The following is a 12,102-nucleotide window of genomic DNA, read 5'->3' on the forward strand; positions in this document are numbered from 1 at the left end:
TGGGCTTTCAAATTGAAAAGTATTCAGAGGGTCATAGATGGCAGGTTGCTGTGTGTGGATGTGGAATGGGGGACTGTTAACCTGCGGCTAATCAATGTGTATTGTCCTACTGACGTGGGAGGAAGGGTGGAGCTACTCAAGGCACTCTCTCCCCTATTGTTAAGTAGCACAGACGTGATAGTGGGAGGGGATTTTAATTGTATCTTAGAGCACACAGACAGGCAGTCTAGCTCTCCGATAAAATTGGATTCCAGCTCACTGGCCCTGCAAAACTTAGTTCAAGACTTTAAACTCTCAGACACATATAGATGTATATATCCCACAACAGCAGGATATACATGGTCAGGGAGGAATAGCAGCTCCAGAATTGACTATTGCTTTGTCTCAGAGAGAGTGAAAGTTGTTGGGGTCACTCTTCAGCCTGTCTTTTTCTCAGATCATCAGGCTTTAGGGTGTAGAGTGGAACTCCAGGGCAGGACTGTCTTTGGCCCAGGCCTCTGGAAACTCAACACAAAGCTGCTAGAGAACGAGGGGGTAGTATCCCGCTACAAGGAGAAACTATCACAGTGGCTGTCCTTGCAGTGTCTGTACGGGTCAGTAGGAGAGTGGTGGGAGGAGGTGAAGATGAGGACAAAGGCCTTTTTCATGGCTGAGGGAAGGAAGGCTGCTGCCAGACGGAGAGGATTGCTAGCCAGGAAACAGACAGCTGCAGCGTCTCTACACGATGCTGCACAGTGGCTTCGATGTGCTCGAGGATATCACCCTTTTAAAAAAGGACATCCGGAGCATAGCCGAAGAAAGTAGTCGAGGAGTGCTGTTAAGAAGCAGAGTGCAGTTCTTGGAAGAAAATAAGAAGTGTACTCGCTTCTTTTTCAGGAAAGTGGTAGGCTCCAAGTCTGTCATGGAAAGTGTAGTTGATGAGGAGGGACGAGAGAGAACAGAGCCGAGTGCTATCCTCTCCTGCACCGAGGCCTTCTACTCAAGACTGTACAGCTCTACAGAGGTAAAGGATGAAGAAATTCATTTTTTTACCTCAAAGCTAGAAAACGTTTTGAGTGAAGAAGATAGGGAAGTACTTGAGAGGGATTTGACAGTAGAAGAGCTGAGACAGGCTATGGAGAGCTTACAGCAGGGGAAAACTCCGGGTGCTGACGGGCTCCCTAAAGAATTTTATTGCACCTTTTGGGATCTGCTTCAGGATCCGCTACTGCTCCTATTCGAGGAAAGCTATAAGACAGAATTGCTGCCTGACTCCTTAAGAGAAGGCACTATCTCTCTCTTGTTTAAGAAAGGAGCAAAGAATGACATAAAGAACTGGAGACCCCTCAGCCTGTTAGGCGTGGACACTAAGATCCTGTCCAAAGCCCTTTTCCTGCGCCTACAAAATGTAGTGGCCTCACTGGTAGGGAAAGAACAGACTTGTGGGATAGCAGGACGCCTGATGAGCGACAACCTGGCCTTGTTGAGGGATGTCTGTCTGTACTCAGAGGATCGCTCCCTCCCTCTGTGCATTTTAAGTGTAGACCTAGAAAAGACCTTTGACCGCCTACCGGTCAAAGGCCGGTCACGCGGTGCGTGATTGGTTGACCGACAGGGGCACTCGTGGTCCGTTGGTCTGTCGTAGAAAGACTTACTGTAAACGTCTTTACTGTGCCCGTTGTAGATATTGAATTTTACCACTGAAGGGAAATCTTAGTGCCTGAGCATAAAAAGAATAGGAGCATACTGTAACGCGTATGAAGGCCATAAACGATATTAATTTTGGAATGTAAACATACAGTATATAGCTGGTCTTGGTACTTTAAAGAAAAAAATACACACCAGTATTCCATTTCTCCCTAAACATTGTAAGCTTCGAAGTCTTTAACTAACGTGATACCGGAGTCAACAAGCATACTTTTAGAATTTGATTAAAAGGGAATATAATATGGAATCGCGTATCTCAAGAAATTAATAACGATATAATTATATTCATGTTGCAAAAGAACTGCAACGGACATAAAAACTCCCTTGCTTTTAACAGAGCGTTCCATAATTTCTAACTACGAAAATGCCAGGTGAAAGGATTTGTAAACATATTTTGTTAAAGCAAGTCAGTTTTTTCCGCAACACATAAAATACATTTTTCCAAGAAAGTTTAGCCTTTGTCACTAATGAAACCACTAAATAAAGACATAAATATAGAAATCTTAAGATTTGTTTTATTTAATGTTGGTAGCAGGATGAACTGTCAGAGTGTATATTTTGTCGCAAAGTTGCTGCAAGATGTTAACAGTGAAAAAGGTATTTAGAAATGAGTTATTTCAAGATGAAAAAGAAAACATACACGAAACATGGTTTCATAACGACCAGAATCGGTCTTGAGATATTTTTAACTTGATTTACAGTATTTGAGAGGTATGTCTTAACACCGATACTACAGTGCTTAAGTACTGCTCACGTATATGTTTCTAGGTTTATATTATGCATTTCATACGGTCAAATTACTTTTGAGCAACTAATAAGAAGCGCGAAACGGTATGCGTTTTAGTTTCGTTTTGTGCTGGGACCCGTGGATTGATTAGAGATATCAAGTACATACAAGTCATTTTTTAAATGTTGTAGTTCGTCTTGAAAAAATGTTACGAGTACATCATCTATCAACAATTACACAGGTTCTGTTTCCATATTGCGGATTTTGGTTAGGTATTATCAAATCCAGTGGCGCTGTGTGTTAGTTTACTGAGTCCCATGTCACATGGTCTGTGATTGAAACCTGTAAAACCGGTTTAATTTGTCACAGCCAGCACTCTTCAGGTGTGAGGGTCTTCTGCTCAGAATGAAACGCTAAAATGTTTGTGTATATTCTAATGGTAGTGGGGGCAGGGTGTGTGGGAACAGGTTTGGTTGAAATTGCATTGGACATCTATGTTCTTCACACCTGAAACATTTTCTCTGAAAGCATTTTCTTCGCAATTTAACCGATCTTGTTACAGCATGTTACAGTTTACTATTATTAACCATATTAATTTTAAGTGCTTAATGTAAAATCTTGTAAAAATATATTTTCATTGTTGAAATATACATTAAGTCTGACTATCATATAATAAGTTAAATACAAAACTAAAGATAAAATAGGGTTAAATATAATTCAAAATATTTTGCTAACAATGTTAACTGTTTATGAATAATAAAATGTATTAACTAAGGAGTAGGATGGCACAGTTGTTAGTATGTTTTTTGTTTTGTTTCTTTTTCATAAATACAACAGTAGTACCTGATGTCTCAGTGGCTTTCAAAATTAAATTATGCATGCAAACCTGTGAACTAGAAAGATAACTAAGATATCCATCCATTATATTCCATAATATCCATGAAATATATGGCGCTGAAATATGTGTGACGCAGTGGTGGCCTGACACGGTGAGGTGCGCTGGCAGCTGTGTGATGCAGTGGTGGTCGGGTATGTAGAGGTGCACTGGCAGCTGTGTGTTGTGACGCAGTGGTGGCCTGACACGGTGTGGTGCCCTGGCAGCTGTGTGATGCAGTGGTGGTCGGGTATGTAGAGGTGCACTGGCAGCTGTGTGTTGTGACGCAGTGGTGGCCTGGCACGGTGAGGTGCGCTGGAAGCTGTGTGATGCAGTGGTGGTCGGGTATGTAGAGGTGCACTGGCAGCTGTGTGTTGTGACGCAGTGGTGGCCTGGCACGGTGAGGTGCGCTGGAGCTGTGTGATGCAGTGGTGGTCGGGTATGTAGAGGTGCACTGGCAGCTGTGTGTTGTGACGCAGTGGTGGCCTGGCACGGTGAGGTGCGCTGGCAGCTGTGTGATGCAGTGGTGGTCGGGTATGTAGAGGTGCACTGGCAGCTGTGTGTTGTGACGCAGTGGTGGCCTGGCACGGTGAGGTGCGCTGGCAGCTGTGTGATGCAGTGGTGGTCGGGTATGTAGAGGTGCACTGGCAGCTGTGTGTTGTGACGCAGTGGTGGCCTGGCACGGTGAGGTGCGCTGGCAGCTGTGTGATGCAGTGGTGGTCGGGTATGTAGAGGTGCACTGGCAGCTGTGTGTTGTGACGCAGTGGTGGCCTGGCACGGTGAGGTGCCCTGGCAGCTGTATGATGCAGTGGTGGCCTGGCACGGTGAGGTGCGCTTGCAGCTATGTGACGCAGTGGTGGCCTGGCACGGTGAGGTGCGCTGGCAGCTGTGTGATGCACAGCTCAGTTGGTTTTGTCCAACTGAGCAATCTTGCTTTCATAAAATATACCAACATTTTAATGACTGATGATTAACATGCTGTAATACACAGTTCAAAATTAAAGGCTCAAATGCTGTACATGAGAGGTTAAGCTCCCCCTGGCGGTTTTACAAGGCGACGCCGGATAGTTAGTCACGTGACACACGTGAACCGCGTGATACCCCGGTGGGCGTGTCGCGGTATGCCGCGAAATACCTCACCCATTTTGAATGGCTGCATCTGTACGTTCAGAATCAAACCCGCAGCTGTTGTTCGACTTTATTTCTTGACTAATTACAACTGAGTGTCGCACGAGCAGTTACGTAAACTTGTCTGGTATATTTGAACACAAATGCCGTTCTTCAATTAAAACTAACAGTACATTGTCAGGGACATTCAGTTCTATAAAAACAAGAGACAGACAAGAGAATATTTCTTCCTTTCATGTGGACTACGTGTTGACTTACTGATCGGAATAATTGAAAAGTTCGGGTTCATAGCCGATGCAGTGCGTGCTAATTAGAACAGCAACGCTGAGTTCTCAGCACCGTACTGAGCCCAGGTGTTTTTCTAAAGCTGTCAGGTGCAGTTCATTTACATGAAGGAAATCTCTTACTGGGTGCAATTACAATGCAGTAAGTAGCACAGACTACTTAGGGAGCAGCCCGATGCGTTTAAAAATGACCTGAGCCAGGTAGGAGTCGAACCTACAATCTCCTGATTCGTAATCAGACGCGTTATCCATTGCGCCACTGGACCTGGTGTGATACTGCAGGACTGTAACCCAGTGAGCTCAGCCCTGCAACTAGTAAAATATTACCCCCGGTCCATTCTTTTCCAAAAGTGAGAAACACCTGTTTTCTACATGTTGTCTGTTTTAAAACCATATCTCTTTAAACCAAACCAAGAGTTTGTCTTTTGCACTGCTATTCTGATTCATTTCGATTTCAAAGAAAAAAAAAACATTACCTTCCAAAGCATCATAAAATTGTCCCTTCTTCCAGACTCTACTTCTCTTTTGTAGTAGTACAGCAGACCATTCCAGGTGAGCAGATCACAGAGTCCGAAATGAGCTTCCTCCATCAAGCAAAGTACCTGAACATGACTCTGTCATCATAAAAGCGCCCCTGTAATAAAGAAATTAAATCCGAAATCAAGAGGGCAGTTGCCTACTGAAATACAAGAAGTCATCAATTTTAACCTGGCAACACATTAAAGGCTGCATCTATACAAGTACGATTCTAGAAATGCTCATCAGATTACGTTTTAAGAAGGAACTGTGCCTCAGGTTCCGCCGAGATCTTAACTCGGATGGCAGGATTCAGAGTCCGGAGTGCGGACTGATGGCGCACGGAGGGTCCATATACTGTGGATCCCTCAGTGATCTTCCGCGTATTCAAACCGCCAGCGTGTGACTCCCCTGTCCCCGTGACCTCATTGCTCTGCTCTCTCCTCTGTGCAGCCGAGCCCGACTCACGGTAAAGTGAAAAAAAATATGCCCTCAACGTGAGATTTAGTCTGGAGCGAGGATAGATGTTACCTTTTTATCATTGAACAGGATGTATGTGATGTGGCGACTAGGTTCAATTTTGTATCCTCTTTAAAAGATTAAGGACTGGGGTGAGCGTGATTTACCAGCTAAGAACCCGACGTGCGCACCGTTTAAGCTGCATAGACTCGGTCGTTTAACTCTTCTCCATTAGTAGGGTTAAGGTTAAAGAAAAAAACATTGCTGACTTCTTTTATTTTTTTGCCAGCCGCTAGCGCTGATTAGCAAGGTTTGTATTTCATGTTTTGCAAGTTGCATCCATTTTAAGAAAAACAAGTCGCGTTAAAGACAGGAAATGAATACTTGCATTTAATTAAGTCTAGCTGTAGGTGGTTGTCCATAATGACCAGTACTGTTCAAGAAGACAGAACAAAGAAGGCACCGCTGGGATTCGAACCCAGGATCTCCTGTTTACTAGACAGGCGCTTTAACCAACTAAGCCACAGCACCCCAGGAGTGTTGTCCTTTTGCAGCCACTTGGACACACCTTTAGAAAAACATTTTGTTAACAGGCATTCTGCCTCAGCCTAAACACCTATAGCTTGCAAAGCGCATGCTATTAGACAGGCACCTCTGCAAGACCTTAAGAGTCTCTTAAACTAGTGATAGTAAGGTGTTCCCAATGGGTGATGTTCGGCTTTCAAATCATCTCTCCGTGGAAGCACCGAGATGCAGCTGTTTAAGGCTTAGAAGCAGCTGACTGTTTCACTACCTAGCTGATCACTGTCAGTCAGGGAGCTTAGAGGTGAAAAGCCTGTCTGAGAGACAATTCGCCGTCGATCAGTTCAATATGTTCCGTACCAGCTCGGCGCACCCGAGATCATCTTGGTAGCCGTGTAGCTCAGATGAGTGAGAGCTTGTGTGTATTTACCACCGTGATTGGATGCCGGCCCTTCTCAGGTCACAGTAAACCTTCTGCTCAAAAAAAGTGAGGTAAAACCTCACTCTGCACAGTAAAACCTAAAAAAGTGAGGTTTTATTTAATCTCTGACCAAGGGAAACGTTTCATTTTTTCAAAGAAATGTTTGTTAAAAAATAAAGTCATAGTTCCATGGGATTCAATCATAGACCGTGTGACATGGAAGTCAGGAACCTAACCCACTAAAGCACTACAGAAACATTATCGACAGACAATGTACAGCGTGTACTATTCTTGTGTTGCGGTACATGAATATAATTATATCGTTATTAATTTCTAATTTATAACTTTATTAACTTTATAAATTTATTTACGTTATTAATTAATTTCATGACGCACAGACAGAGCGTGGGGAGCTGCTGCCTGCAAACACGGCTCCAGGCAGGACTCCGCTCTGCAGGAGCCGCAGAGCAGAGGAGATGGGGGCAGCTTAGCTCCTGTGCAGAGACCTGAGCTGTTGTTGCTGCGGACGCTGTCTTTTCTGCACTCGGGGTAGGAGTGAATGTTGAGTTGCCCTTAGAAATGAAGCAAAGCACTTCAACGGCACGGGTGTGTGTGTGCGCGCCCTGGTGATTCTGGGAGACAGATCGAACCTGGGCTAAAAGAGAGGGGGCTTAGCCCTCTTCCATTTGCTACTTCAAAGTTGTACAACCCATTTGTATCTGCTAGGCGGCGCAGTCGTCGTGCACAAAGAACGCTTTGAAAAGCGTCCAAAGCAAGTCATTCCGAGTTGGTCGTTTGTGTTTTCCGTTCAGACGCGAAATGCTGAAATGATCTCTCGGCTCCTCGGTTGTCATTTCTGCTCCGTAAAGGAATCACAGCACGCGTCGCCTTCCAGCATGCTGGGTCGGGACACGATGCCGGGGGTCGGAGCGTGCGATGTCTTCCTCGTTAGTATAGTGGCAAGTATCCCCGCCTGTCACGCGGGAGACCGGGGTTCGATTCCCCGATGGGGAGTAGCTTTTCTTCTACCTCCTTAGAGAAAGGACTGCCTTTCACTTCTCTGTTTTCTAACACAGCGTCGTGCACCTTTTCATTGCTCTCGCTTTCAGAGCCTCCGCACGGCACACGACTCGACATCAGGAAGCACATTGAAGTGAAAGCAGGGAGCGCTGCGACATGCACTGTGCAGATCCCACCACACTAAGAGGTGACTGGGTCTGTTCGATGCACAAAGAACGCTTTGATAAGCGTCAAAGGCAAATCATTCCGAGTTGGTCGTTTGTGTTTTCCGTTCAGACGCGAAATGCTGAAATGATCTCTCGGCTCCTCGGTTGTCATTTCTGCTCCGTAAAGGAATCACAGCACGCGTCGGCTTCCAGCACGGTGGGTCGGGACACGATGCCCGGGGGTCGGAGAGAGCGATGTCTTCCTCGTTAGTATAGGACCAGTCACCTGTCCCCACCTGTCACGCGGGAGACAGGGGTACATCAGGACGCGCATTGAAGTGAAAGCAGGATGCGCTGCGACATGCACTGTGCAGATCCCGCCACACTAAGAGGTGAGTGGGTCTGTTCGATCACAGCGCTAGGCGAATCCCCAATCCCCTTTTGTGCGTGGCGACAAAAGAAATCTGTTTTCGCCCGGTTTCGAACCGGGGACCTTTCGCATGTGAGGCGAACGTGATAACCACTACACTACGGAAACAGTGGCAAAACATGCCCAGCGGCCCAGTGCTGAGCTTCGCCAATGCGATTCAGCTGCTTCCAGTGCCTTTATTGGAGTGCGCTGATGGACCGTGCTCTCTCTCCAGAGACCAGCACGCCTGTCATGGACGGAGCAGGAAAGACGGCGTCACATTCTACAGCCCTCTCCACGCAATCGACGAAATCGGGCTACTGAAGTGGAGAAAATCGCCTCTCCAGAAAGTGCAAATATCATCTTGGAGAGTATAAATCCTATTGCCGAAGGTCAGCCCTGTCTACCAGAGTAACCCTCCCACCTCCTGCAGCGATGGTCAGCTGGTCTCACACGCGAGAAGTTTCGGCTGGAAACAAGCGCCCCCTCTTCTCGCACGTTTTGCACGTTCGAGTAGTTTTAATGCGGCTCCTTCGTACACGGTGCTGATCTTTTGGAAAGCAGGAGGCAAAACTGACACGTTCCCATACCGGGAGTCGAACCAGGGCCGCCTGGGTGAAAACCAGGAATCCTAACCACTAGACCATATGGCAGCGAACAACCCTGCTATTCCCGGCATCATGCAAGCAAACTACATAAATATGAGAAAACACGCAAGAGAGTTGCCACTCAGAGTGTCGAAGGGTCGATGTATACTGGGACTAAGTTGAAATGCAACGTCAGGACTTTTCCGTTTATGTCACACGAAGAGAGCACAGCCTTTTCCGCCCTGCCACGTGTGTATCGGTAACTCGACGTGATCGTATAGTGGTCAGTACTTTGCGTTGTGGCCGCAACAACCCTGGTTCAAATCTGGGTCACGGCAGAATAGGGGTGTTTGCTTTTACTACTTGCATGAATGAAGGCAAAAAAAAGCCAATCGATGTGAACGAACGGCGCTTTACAGAGGAGTACTGCCTGACTGGATCGTTGATGAACGACAGAGGCCACTCCGACCTCTTCTCGGGTTTCTTCAATGACTTACTAAGGATCTTCTTCACATTCGCCCATGCAGGGGAAGCCAGTTACACCACAGCAAACGCAGGAAAGTGCATTTCATGCAGAGACCAGGAGGGACCTGTTTACACCAAGAGTGGTCGGAGTATGGAACAATGCGCCCAGCCCTGTTGCTGGAGTCGATTCTTGATGAGATCTTGGGCTCACTAAGAGGCCCCCGCTGGGTACTAATCTTTCTGTTGTTCTCGCAGGTGTTGCGCTGCTTTTGAGCCGACAGAGCTCGTCTTGGTCTGTCGGGACAGCCAAATTGCAAATGATCAGCTCCAGGTACAGAAAAAACGTGCGTTTGGTACAAGAGTGCATGAAGGCACCGGAAATACATTGGGAACAAATGACTGGTGGTTCAAGACCTCTGTGAAGTGCAGGAGCGTGCAAGAAGAGGCTGTTTGCACCCGGTCTCGAACCTGGGACTTTTCACATGTTAGGCAAACGTGATAACCACTACACTACGGAAACCTGTAGGGTTTGTTGCTGGTGTATCGCTTGCGTTTCGGGCTGAGAAAGGGACGCGTCATTTTAGGCAGGGGGCGCTGGAGAGAGGAACAAAGGGAGCGATGAAACAAAATGCCGAAACCCGGGATCGAGCCAAGGACCTTTAGAACATACTCTCACGAATCGTTAGAATATGTGCGTTTGATCATCAATTGCGTAACAACCACATTCGTTCGACTTGAGCCATCAAGCTCATAGTTTTCAAATCTTGAAAGCTGTCATTGAGCACATCATAGTCTGCAGTACGCCCCGTAACTTGCGTACTTCAACAGAAAGAAGAGCAGACAGCTCCATAAATATGCGAGGCGCAGAGAGTGCAAGGCGAGCCGCACACGTTTCGGTGGCTGAGAGAGGGCAGTTTTTGCTTCTGCATTTCCCAAGTAAGGACGCATGACAACAAGCGATCGCGGTGCTCATTTACGACATAGTGGTGATGAGTTTTCAGTACGTGTTCTTTTGAACGAGCAATGAGGTTGCTGCCTTGGACAGCTGACTGCACGCTCTCATTGTGCCACGTGATGAGTATTCACCAGGCTCGTTCAGTCATTAGTCACATTCCATCGTTTGCCATAAGCAGATGCTGCAAGGTGATGTGGATATCAGTTCCCAGTCTTGTGGACGAGGACAGAAAGAGCACACAAGGGCTCAGCCGGGAGTTGAACCCGGAACCTCCCACACCCTAAGCGAGAATCATACCCCTAAACCAATGAGCCACAGCAGCACTTTCTATTTTATCCTGTCAGCGAGCTTGAGGATGGGGGAGAGGCGTCATTCGCTCGTCCAGTCAGACCTTCATCAATAAGTCAAGAAAGCCGCAATTACACGACTGCCTTGCAGACGAAGGGCAGTGAACTGCACCCGGTAAGAGGGGAACAAGCGGCACTAGGCAACACTGAGGCATGAGCCCCAGCGAGGGGGGTTAGCTTGCATGGTACAGCGCTCGCTTTGCATGCGAGAGGTAGCGGGATCGTTTCCCACGTCCTCCAGGTGTGTGCTTAGAGCTTGATGTGCCGAAAGGTGTCCTTTAGCCTGTGGTCACACCTTGCATGGAGAGCGTCATGCAGCTGTCAATCATTTCGCAGCCACGCCCCCTCTTCATCTTCTCTCTGCCTTAAGCGTCTCCGCCACTCTCTCTTGACATTTCATGTCAGCATGTCAGAAGTCCGAGTGACGTTTTTAATGGCTGAGTGAGGGCACGATGCTGAAGCAGAGAGGCCACTTCAGCCAGAGAGACTTGTGCTAGGTGAGATCTGAAAAACGGACTCGCAACAGAAACAGACCAAAAAAGTATCGGTGAGATCAAAAGGCAAATGCAACATCCAGCAGAGGGCGTCTAAAGATTAGGGAACGGGCGACTGAAATCCATATGAGGCAAACTTTCCGGCTGTGCACTGCAGCTGGCCTCGTTGGCGTAGTTGGTAGCGCGTCAGTCTCTTCATCTGAAGGTCCTGAGTTTGATCCTCACACGGGGCAGGGCTGCTTCCTCTCTTACTCTTTTCAAACACTTGCGGCAACTGTTCGCTCATAACCACGTCTGGAATGCGTGACCTTTACACGGGGGAGAAGCAACGCCGCATCCCTTTTCTAAAGAACATTCACATTCAGAAATAAGTCAAGAAATTTGCCATTACTTTTGCTGTCAGCCTGCCCATGTTGCCAAAGAAAGATTCACTCGGCGTCAACATGACAGAACAGCGATCACTTGAAAACACTGTTCCACACTCCGTAAGCAAGAACTTCAGTGTTTGCAGTCACCCGATATGCCGATAGTCAAAGGAGCACAAAACACGAAACGTCAAAAGACAAGATGAGTTGATGGAAAGAGCGTTGAATTGATGAGCACAAAAGTTAAGCTCGTACAATAGGCAACGAAGGTCCCGGCGTCATCATCGCACTTGAAAGGACTGCCTTGCAGACTAAGGGCAGTGGGAGGTTGCTGTTTTGAGATGGAGGCATTGGGATGGTGGGCCGAGATCTATTCTTCTTAAGGAATTCTTCATCGTGAAAGATCGGTCCACAGATCATCCAAAGAACTTACAAATTTTTGGGACTCAGGGAATCACGTCTTGAAAATACGGCTTGGACGCGTAACGGCATTCTATCCAACCATCCAACTGCAGGACTTGAGGTTTTTTTGTGCTTCGTTCTGTTTTCGTTGACATCGCATTCGTAAGAGCGTCAAAAAAAGGCAATTCCAGCATCTAACACGAATAAAAGGGCTATTGAAACTGCAGGGCTGCGCAGCTTCTAAAATCCTTGCACACAATTCTCCGTTATTGTTACTTCCTTCTTTCTGTCTAAC

General features: G+C 46.9%; 5 non-coding genes across 5 annotated transcripts; 2 read left to right on the forward strand and 3 right to left on the reverse strand.

Moving 5' to 3' along the window:
- Positions 1-4,892: 4,892 nt before the first annotated feature.
- On the reverse strand, positions 4,893-4,965 carry trnar-acg (transfer RNA arginine (anticodon ACG)). The gene has a single exon. It is a non-coding gene; the product is annotated as a tRNA-Arg (tRNA).
- A 1,166-nt stretch (positions 4,966-6,131) lies between these two features.
- Positions 6,132-6,205, reverse strand: trnat-agu (transfer RNA threonine (anticodon AGU)). The gene has a single exon. It is a non-coding gene; the product is annotated as a tRNA-Thr (tRNA).
- A 1,354-nt stretch (positions 6,206-7,559) lies between these two features.
- On the forward strand, positions 7,560-7,631 carry trnad-guc (transfer RNA aspartic acid (anticodon GUC)). The gene has a single exon. It is a non-coding gene; the product is annotated as a tRNA-Asp (tRNA).
- Positions 7,632-8,773: 1,142 nt separating this feature from the next.
- Positions 8,774-8,845, reverse strand: trnae-uuc (transfer RNA glutamic acid (anticodon UUC)). The gene has a single exon. It is a non-coding gene; the product is annotated as a tRNA-Glu (tRNA).
- Positions 8,846-11,200: 2,355 nt separating this feature from the next.
- trnak-cuu (transfer RNA lysine (anticodon CUU)) lies at positions 11,201-11,273 on the forward strand. The gene has a single exon. It is a non-coding gene; the product is annotated as a tRNA-Lys (tRNA).
- Positions 11,274-12,102: the final 829 nt, after the last annotated feature.

Source organism: Lepisosteus platostomus, unplaced genomic scaffold (genome assembly GCF_059453375.1).
Source record: "Lepisosteus platostomus isolate fLepPlt1 unplaced genomic scaffold, fLepPlt1.hap1 Scaffold_30_H1, whole genome shotgun sequence".
Lineage (NCBI taxonomy): Eukaryota > Metazoa > Chordata > Actinopteri > Semionotiformes > Lepisosteidae > Lepisosteus > Lepisosteus platostomus.